The sequence below is a fragment of the Condylura cristata genome, unplaced genomic scaffold (genome assembly GCF_000260355.1).
Source record: "Condylura cristata isolate star-nosed mole 26May11 unplaced genomic scaffold, ConCri1.0 scaffold00008, whole genome shotgun sequence".
Taxonomy (NCBI): domain Eukaryota; kingdom Metazoa; phylum Chordata; class Mammalia; order Eulipotyphla; family Talpidae; genus Condylura; species Condylura cristata.
The window spans coordinates 28,616,053-28,626,340 of record NW_004567109.1 but is presented as its reverse complement, the minus strand read 5'-3'; positions in this window follow the sequence as shown (position 1 = coordinate 28,626,340).

Genomic DNA, 10,288 nt, shown 5'->3' with positions numbered 1-10,288 from the left:
TAAGATCTCTCTCTCCAGATGTTTCCATCTTCCATACTTGTCCACATTGTGGTTGTTTTCTCAGCAGCCAAGAGAGTAAGATCCAGTGCAGAAGCACTTTTTAAGCTTTTCTTTTCATCATGTTTGCTAGTAATGTCCCACTAACTAATGCAAGTCATATAGCCACGCACAATTTTAAGGGGATGGAGAAATAGATGCTATCTCTCAATGGGAAAAGCTGTAAAATACTGTGACCAATTTTTCAATCTACCAAAGGAAACAATCCTAAGTAATCTGAAACTAAGTCTGATAAATGTCCTTGGTTCTTAAAGTCTGGCTCTAAAAATATCTCCAAAGACAAACGTCAATATGGTTTAGAGCAGGGAAAGAATCAAGACATAAACAGATGGAGAAGTTTTAGTATGTTTGACAGCTATTTCATTACTCGATAGCTACCCTTTAGTTCTCATTCTCATTGCTTGGAATTCTCTGTAATGTTTGTGATTTCCAATTGAAATTGCTGACCAGAAGCCCAGCAGAAGGATTTACTCTGTGCAGATAAAATGGCTAGATGGACAGTTGGGCCCTTTGCTCTAGCTATACTCTTCCTTAAGCTCTCACATAGTCTGAGAGCCTTGTCAAGTCTTTGGCAAGGACATGTATATGTAAGTTCCTACTAGCAATCTCCATGTTTCAAACTTTACATGTCCAAACTGGAGCTCTTGATTGTGCCACAAATTTATTTCAACCTCAGTTTTCACAGAAACCTGCCATTTTAAATTCCTTATTTTTCTTTTTTCCTTCATGTCTATAACTAATTCAGCAGCAATTCTTCAGGTTCTATTTTTAAATTATTCTTAGGTCGACTTACGTTTCCCCATTTTCATTGCCATGAATTTGGTTCAAACCACTACTATTTCTTCCCTGCAGAGCTGCCACAAAACTTCTAATCTTAACAACAATCATTTAAAAATATAAATGAACAAACTGCTTCTGTTTATTCTTCTCTCTACATTACAGCCTTGGTTCCTCTTCAGACCAGCATTTTGTACCCATTGTTGAGAATAGGTCATCACTTTTAGTACCCAAATCTTTACATATTTGTCACTAAGATGCAAAATATATAGCTCCAGTTTAAAAGACAAAATCTTAGGGAAGGATTCTGATTGGCCTCACTTGACCACATGCCCTTTTACTGACAGTCTTCATAGGAACCACCTGGTTTGGAAGAGGGGGGTAGTAATTTTAGAAAAGAAGAGATTGATATTTCCATCAGAATTCAGGGTCTTTATGAATGTCAGGAAATGATTTACTAGAGCTCTTACAATAAGTATGGGGTAAAGTGAGAGTTAAAAAATTAATAAAAAGGCCCTCCCTGGTGGCGCAGCGGGTTAAAGCACAGCACTGAGAATCTGAAGCCACTTCCGCATGAGTTCGATTCCCGCCTGCCGCCTGCCCAGGAGGAGACCACATGGCGAGCCAGACCTCTCCTGACCCGCCCGCTGCTCCCCTCAGCAGTGTACTTCGTCAATCTGCCTGTTCTGCTCCCCACTCTGTCTCTGGTGAAGCCTCTCACCGTCCCTGAGCATCTGGCCTATACCCCAGTTCTGTATGAATAAATAAATAAATCTTTAAAAAAAATTAATAAAAAAAATCAATAATCACTATTACTAACAATGGAAGTCACTGAATTATTTTCATATGTGGCATTAAAATTAGCTAAGAACTTTACAACAGTTAACACTACCACTTTTCTCCACATCTGTTACTATTTCTTTGCCAACTTGGAGACACATACCCTCTTTAGACCATCATAGATTGGGCTGAATTGTGTGGCATAGTGTTTTTTTTTTTTTAAAGACTTATTTATTTGTGTATACAGAACTGGGGTACAGGCCAGAGGTGTAGAGGCAGTGAGAGGCTTCACCAGAGACAGAGTGGGGAGCAGAACAGGCAGATCAACAAAGACACTGCTGAGGGGAGCAGCAGGCGAGCCAGGAGAGGTGAGCCAGGAGAGGTCAGCCACGCCATGTGGATCACCTCTGGGGCAGGCAGGGATCAAACTTATGGGGAAGAGGCTTTAGCTTCTTAGTGCAGTGCTTTAACCCGCTGCGCCACCAGGGAGGACCCAGCATATGTTTTTGCTTGCTTCTCATCTATCATTCTGAAGTGACCCAACAGCAATTATGCAAACAAGAAGTCTCTGGGAAATTTATATAGAAGAGTTTCCTTTTTTAGGTATAAAATCATGCCGTAGAATTGCTAATGTCAGACAAAGTAAACCAAGTCCCTGAGGAGGTGTAATTAGCATTCCCAGTTCCTCCAGATACTAATGCATCCCTTCCTGGGATTCACCAATGCACTGGGATAGTTAATAGGCTGTGCAACCTTAGTTAAATCACTTCTATTTCTGGGCTCCTGCTTAGACCAGATGGTTTCTGCAGGCCTTCTAATGCTCTGTGATTTTATGCCTATTTCTCTAAGAGTTGTAAGTGGCAAAGAAATTTGGCAGGAGTTCTTTCATTATGAAAACTTTGTTTTTTCTGGGATGCAACAAAAAAAGCCAAGGTTGTGGGACTCCCTCATCATTCACTCAGGCTTATGGCCCTCGTTTCTGAGGCTGCAAAAAAAAAAAAAAAATCCTAGCAATTGTCTCTGCATGGTACATGTTGCCACTCTTTGACAGGTGCTGAAGGGTAACAAGAGGAAGAGGAGAAACAAGAGGAAGAGGAGAAACAAGAGAGCACAGCTCCACATGTTTGAGGGGAGATGCCAGGCAGCCCGTAAGAGCCAGAATTGCATTCCAATCTAAGGACAACTTAATTTATTGAGCACCAAGTGTGTGCCAGGCTGAGCTAAAGCACAAAATTTTGAGAATGACTCCTGTCACACAGCTGGGAGCCTGGAAATTAAAGATGAAGAGATTTTTCTATACTGAATTATCTTCAAATCCCTTCAACTAGCTTTCCACAGGATGAGTTCTAAGAAAGTGGGTGGTGAAAGATTAAAAGCAAAGGGCTTATAGTCCAACAGATCTGTTGCAAGTTTTGGGTATTTAGCTCTAATTATATGACTAAGAAAATTATTCTCAGAGCCTCAATCACTTCACATGTAAATAAATAAAATACCGCCTTTAAAAGTTTGTTGAGATAGTTAAATGGAAGAATGGGTATAAAGCCCTCACTGCAGTACAATGCCTGACATACATAGTAGGTGTATATATGTACTATTGTATATACTATTGTACTGTTTAGCAGGCAGAATGGGGGGCACCCCAAGTCCCACAAACCTGCATGTTCCAAACAGGTTCTGCCATCTGCAGCATCAAGACAAAACACACTGTTAGTGAATAAGACCTTGAATAGAAAAGAACAATTTTAAGAGTGTATCCCAACAAAAAGGAGGCTCCAGATAACCTGCCCCATTCATGGAAGGGTGGAGCTGAACAAAGAGGTGAAGCTAGAGAAGGAGACTTTTGAGGAGGCACATGGAACTGAGACCCTTGGGGGGAAAAAAAAAACCTGCTTTTATTTCTCAGCCTTGAATTTGTACCAGGGACTTGGGGAATATGGAAGGGTAGAGTCGTGGGTGAGAGATTTGTGGGTAGGCTGACAATGGTAGTCTTTAATTTGACTTGTATTCTGAGTTTGCTCTTTTCCTTCTAGAGTTGCCTAGCCCTTTCTACCCCTTTCCTATGGGCCCCCACCAGAACATGACTTATACTTTCCAGCCTTAGTGACTCTGCTTTAGGACAATCCTGCATTTACCCATGGGCATTTACCCACGAGGGGATCAATGACTTTGATTGCTCCATGGGTTAACTATTTTAATGGCATTCTTTCTCTTCTATTTCACATGAATTATATTAAAGCTCTTTTCTGCTGAGGGTCTTATGCACTAAGTATGTGTTGTCTTTATGCGGCAGATGATGGAACCCATTCTTCCCGCTGACAGTACCTCATGAGGCCATCCCAATCAGATAGAGCCATGCAGGCAAGTGCAATCCAGTACTATGAGTGAGAGACTATAAAGAGCCAGTGTAAACAGTGAGCAAAAGAACAATAGATAGGGCTGTAAATAGGAAAGGCTGCATCCTGGACATGGAAAGCGAATTAGATAGATCTGGCCAAGGCAAAGGGAGGAGCCAGAAAATGATCTTGCACAGCTCCACTGCATGATCTTTTTAGAATGGTTATTGCTAGGCTCTTGACAGGATGATATCTTACGTACTTCTTCCTTCCACTAAGAAATGGGTCTCCAAAAGTGAGGAACAAGCATAAATGAGGGTTTAGAATATTCTGGGGCCTTTTTTTTTTTTTAAAAGATTTATTTATTTGTACATACAGAACTGGGGTACAGGCCAGAGGCTCAGGGGCGGTGAGAGGCTTCACCAGAGACAGAGTGGGGAGCAGAACAGGCAGATGGACAAAGTACACTGCTGAGGGGAGCAGTGGGCGGGTCAGGAGAGGTCTGCCACACCATGTGGTCACCTCCAGGGCAGGCAGGAATCGAACTCATGCTGAAGTGGCTTTAGCTTCTCAGTGCAGTGCTTTAACCAGCTGCACCACCAGGGAGGGCCTTCTGGGGCCCTTTTTAGAGGTGCCCTTCATTACTGAAAAAAACAAAATTCCAGAGATCTAGATTTGAGTCCTGATTTTGCAATATACTGTGTGACTTGGACACTTATTTATAAAATGAGATAAATAATCTTGCCTGCTTCACAAAATGGTGATGAAAATCTACTAAAAACACATTTTAAAACTGAAATACAGACAAATAAGATACATCCACGGTGGGGGGCTGGTAGGCAGTATTCATCTCAGAAAGAAGTTGACTGTATTCCTCCCAGTGCTGTTTTAAGGGTTCTCTTCTTCTCTACCCTGTTCTCTCCCATCCACTCTCCCTATAGTTTGGTACCAGGAACCTAACCTCACAAACAAACATCAGGGCCTACATACCTTACACCCAGATGTTTAGTTGGCTTCAGAGAATCTTCCACAGACTAATAGCAGGTGAAGAGAATTGGTAAGTACATGCTCGAATTGGATGAGCAGAGCACTGAGCTGTGATGGGGCAGAGAGTACAGCTGGGTACACCATAGCAAAAGGCATCCATGTGTGTTCAAGACTTTGCAATTCCCAAACACTTTCTCACTGAAGCCCCACTGATCTTTTTTTTTTTTTTTTTTAAGATTTATTTATTTTATTCATACAGAACTGGGGTACAGGCCAGAGATGTGGAGGGTGAGAGGATTCACCAGGGACAGACAGGGGAGCAGAACAGACAGATCGACAAAGTACACTGCTGAGGGGAGCAGCGGGTGGGTCAGGAGAGGTCTGCCACGCCATGTAGTCACCTCCGGGGAAGGCAGGGATTGAACTCATGCGGAAGTGGCTTAAGCTTCTTAGTGCTGTGCTTTAACCCGCTGCGCCACCATGGAGGGCCCGAAGCCCCACTGATCTTTGACAAAATCCCGTGAGGTGTGTTTTATTATTCTCAATACTCAGATATAGAAAATAGATCTGCTTCAGTGAAGCAATGAGCATAGAGAAATGCACTTAATGGCTTGGTTGGCCCCAGAATAAGGTAGAGTCCACTTCTAGGAGTGGGTAATCCTGATCCCTGAATCTGTCTAGCAGTGGAGGTGGGCAGCTAAAGAAAAAACCTAAGTATCCAATGTGCCTACATTCAGCTTCTCTGTTTTCTGGGAGTAAAGGAAGGAGAGGAGCACAAAGTCTCCTTACTGCTCCCAAAACCTCACAAAAATGAAACTGGGGCTGAGGTTTGCCCACAGAGAACCAGAGGCCTTGGTCTCTGCCATCATCCAGGGAAATGTCACCTTACTCAGTTCGCATGCCATCTTCAATTCCCCCAATAGCACCTTGTAATTTACTCAGCCAGGGACTGGTTTGGCCTCATGGCAGCCTAGGAGACTGTGCCACAACAGGCTCAGAACAATTCCTCAGGAGGAGCAATTAGCAAAAATTAGAGTCATCCTGCAATAGGTCTGAGCAGAGAGTGGAACAATAAGTCTCATGTCTCTTCCCATCAGATTCTAGCTAGGTTCTGAGAAGAATGTTTTCATGCTTTTTTATTCTCCTTGTGATCTGCACACAGATACCTCTTCTCCACAACATAGGAAGTGTCATGGGGTGGTGTGAGTTTGTATAAATACAGAGAGATGTATGGATACATAAGGATAGGCACAGCAACAAAAGGGAAGATCCCATTTGCAAATAACACATGTTCTATTGACCCTAATTTTTCTTGACGTATTTCCTATCCTTATTTTTAGTGTCAATTGACACTCTCTTTTTGAAAAACACAAACAAAACCCAAGGGTATTCATGACAAAGGAACATGGGTGGAAGGCTTAAAAGATGATTAGGATCTTTTCTGGCAAAATTCAAGTGAAAAGGCTACTCCTTTTCTCTCTTGAAGTCCAGAAATCCACGTTGAAGAACAGAATACGCACCTCTATGTCTTGAGCTCCACCTTGTGGTTGATCAAGAAACCCTCCCGTCCAGCATCAAGAGGTGAATTATATAAAAGCCATGGGATATTTGTACTTGCCAACAGTTTTTGAACACATCCTATGGGCCAGGTTCTGTCATAGCGTTCTGTCATTCGTATTAGTCCCTATTGCAAGGATTTCCATTTTTAATCCAGTGCACAAGATGATGTCAAGGCAAAAATTAATGTTTAAATTTAGTTCTTTGGACTAAGTATTCTTAGTGAAAAGATGATGTAATGGAAAAGTCGAGGGGATTGCAATATGACCTGAATTTGAAGTCCTGCTCTGGCACTTACTAGCTGTGTTCTGGGCTCAATTCCATTAGTTGTTGAATGAAGAACCAGTCGACTAAGAGCAAACTGGTTTATTTTTTCATAGAAACTAATTTTTAAAAGTTAATGTTAGTAAACAAAGTATCCCATTGGAATCCAATGTTGATTTTTAGAAGATAGAAGATATGTACACATCTTGAGGTATGGTTTCAAGTACTCATTGGATCTTTGGGAAGTAACATTTTGAAGACCATATACATGATAGGCAGAATAACGCCCCTCAAAGATGTACACATTGTAAACTTGGCATCTGTGAATGTGTTAGGATACTGGCAAAAGGGAATTAAGGTTGCAAAAGGTATTAAGGTTGCTTATCAAATGCCCCTTATGTAGAAAATTACCTTGGATTATCTGGGCAGGTCTAACTTCACAGCAAGGTTCCTCATGAGTAGAAGAGCAAGTCAGAGAAACACAGTTACAGAAGAAAGGCACAGAGACATGCATGGCTGCTTGCTTTGAAGATAGAAAAACAGGGATAGAAGTTGAAGAATGTAAGCAACATCTAGAAACTGGAAAGCACAAGAAAACGGATTCTCTTACAGAGCCCTTGGGAAGGCACACAATCCTGATATCTCTTAATTTTAGCCCAGTGAGACATATTTCAGACTTGTCTCCTACAGCCTTGTAAGAGAAAATATTTGTTTTATGTATGCTGCTAACTCTGGTAATTTGTTACAGCAGCAACAGAAAACTATTACAATACTTATGACCATCTGTGTTTCCAGAGTTGTTCCCTGTTTCCTTTGGTGGAGTGGGAAAAGCACTGGACTTGAAACCTGAAGACAGAGGTTGGCATTCCAATTCTGTGATTAAATAGCTATGTGACATCTAGTAAATCACAGTTTCTCTCTGAGCAAGTTTATTATGTAGTAGCACCTTCCTCATAAAGTTATTTTGGAAAACAAATAAGATACGAAGATGTAGGTGTTATATAAACTATAAAGAATCCTATACATGCAAGTAATTATTATTTACAGTTCCTGATACATAGTTGTTGTGCAGGAAATATTTGCTAAGTGAGATTAATTATTCTTTGTCAGTCATTGGGATGTGGAAATGTGATTACAAACACATGGCAGATACTTTGGGAGCAATAAAGAGATCATGTCAGGTATTGATTACAATTGAGTTGATTACAATTATGGAGGTAACATACTGATGAAAATATTTAAATCAGAACTGAAAAATGTATATAATACATTTGTATATAATAAAAATGTGTATTATATAAAAATGTATATTATACACTAGTGCAGGAGAAGTCATAGGTTGTATATGATCAAGTGCCAAGGAAGTGGAATAAAATATATATATATATTCTATATATATAACCTGAGTGTAAGTATGGAATGGATATTGTGTATGGGCAGGAAGAATCAAAGAAAGATTCTAGGAGATAGCTCTCCTACAGGATCTTGGAAGGTGTAATTAGGTGCAGGATAATTGCTATTATTACACTCCTAGAGCATTTTTTCCCTACCTACTATTCCAGGAAGGCTTTTACATTTAAGACATTGGTAGTCAGTTACAAACTTTTAAATGGTATTCTTTTCTGATTCTCTTGGTAATAAATTTTCCCTTTTATTTAAAATAATCTTAAACTTAAGAGGAAAGTTATAAAAATAGTATAATGAAAGGCTTTTATTTTCTGCATTTTTGAGATTCGGCTGCCCATGTGATACCTCATTATCCACGAATGATCAAAATCAGGAGACTGACATTGGGACACTATATCCATCTAATCCACAATCCCAGTTCAAGATCAGTAAATTGTCCTCACAATGTCTTTTGTAGCGATGCATATAATGGACATGACTTATTAGTTTTTGAATAAAAAAAATAGCTCCTTAGTCTTTCTTTGAGTTTTATGACCTTGTTTCATTTAAAGATCAAGATAAATTATTTTATATGATGTTTCACAATTTGGTTAGTTTGGTGTTTCTTCTTGATTAAAGTTATAAATTTTTAACAGAACAGCACCAAAGTGATGCTTTCTGCACTGTATACCATCAGAAGGCACAATTTCATTTATCCTATTACTGACATTAACTGTATTCATAGATTAAGTGGTATTTGCCAGGTTTTTGCATCGTAAGGTTGCCAAATGGAGTTTTTAATTTTATTCATCCCTTCCCCATTCACTGTTGTATTCTATGACAACAAAAAGCTTTCTTTCCCTGAGGCATGGATTCCTATTTTATACAATGGACTATCATCTAATGCTATCGTTATTTTGATTCTCATATTGTTCCCATTTTGGTTTTGTGGGGAAGTCCCTTGAAACTGACTTCTCTATCCTTTTACACATCCTCATCATTCTTTTAATACTTCCTTACTTTCTGGTATACAAGATGTTCACCTTATACCTTCTTTCCATCTAGTCTTGGAATCAATCATTTCTCCAAGAAAAGTGGGTTTCTTTAAGTGAAAAATGGTCTGTTAGTATAGAACAGCATTTAGAAACCAAAATGGAAGTGCTGAGGAATGCTCATTTCTATTGGGGAATCACTGTTTCCTGGCTAGAGAACACACATATACATTCTCATGTGTCTACATACATATACATTCACATCTATAATTACATCTACATTTTAAAAATTAGAGTTCATATGATGCCTACAATTCCATTATATCACCACAGAGTTTTTCTAATTTCTGCATTTCTATATTTGTAACTCCTTTCCCCTTACAATGAGAAACCTGGCTCACATTATCTCTAACATTTAATAAATCATCCTATGCATATGACCAATTTGCTTTATCACTACTGGCCTCACACCTCACCTTTCTTACTCTGCTTGGACTCTTACATCTTACACCATCAGTCAGCCCCCCTGTTCATCTTCTTTAACTTTCATGTCCTCATCAGGTTGCTCCAACTCACCCTGGATCAGGAACCTAGCTTGCTTAATCCTATCTAAGCAAATGACTTTTAGGCATAATTTTCAGAGAGGAAAAAGAGGCTGACAGAAAACCAGCTGCTCTCTTAAAGATAGTTATGAAGTATCCAATGGGGCTAATGAGTTATGATATATGTTACTTTCCATATTGCATTTAAAAAATGAGACTGAGAATTAGTCATACCAGTCATATCAATGATCAGAGTAATGAATTTGAAGTCTCTCTATTCTAGGTATTTGATAGGCAGTGGGCAAGAGACAAAAGAGTGAAGTCTTTGGAATGAGATCCACATGCTTTGGAATGTTTATAGTTCCCACTTTTTATTGTGTGATTTTGTGTAAGTTGTTGAGTGCCTTTAAATCTCAGTTTCTTCATCTGTAAACTGGTAAATAAGCAGACTTTGGTTGCTGTGAGTTACAGAGGAGTTAATATGAATAAAATATTTAGCCCAAAGTATTACAGTTTACTCAGAAAACAAAAATAATCAACTGAACTTGAGAACTTAAGCAAAATTTAAAAAAAATCCAAATATCTTATTGATTCCCACAGAAGCAGAACCCAT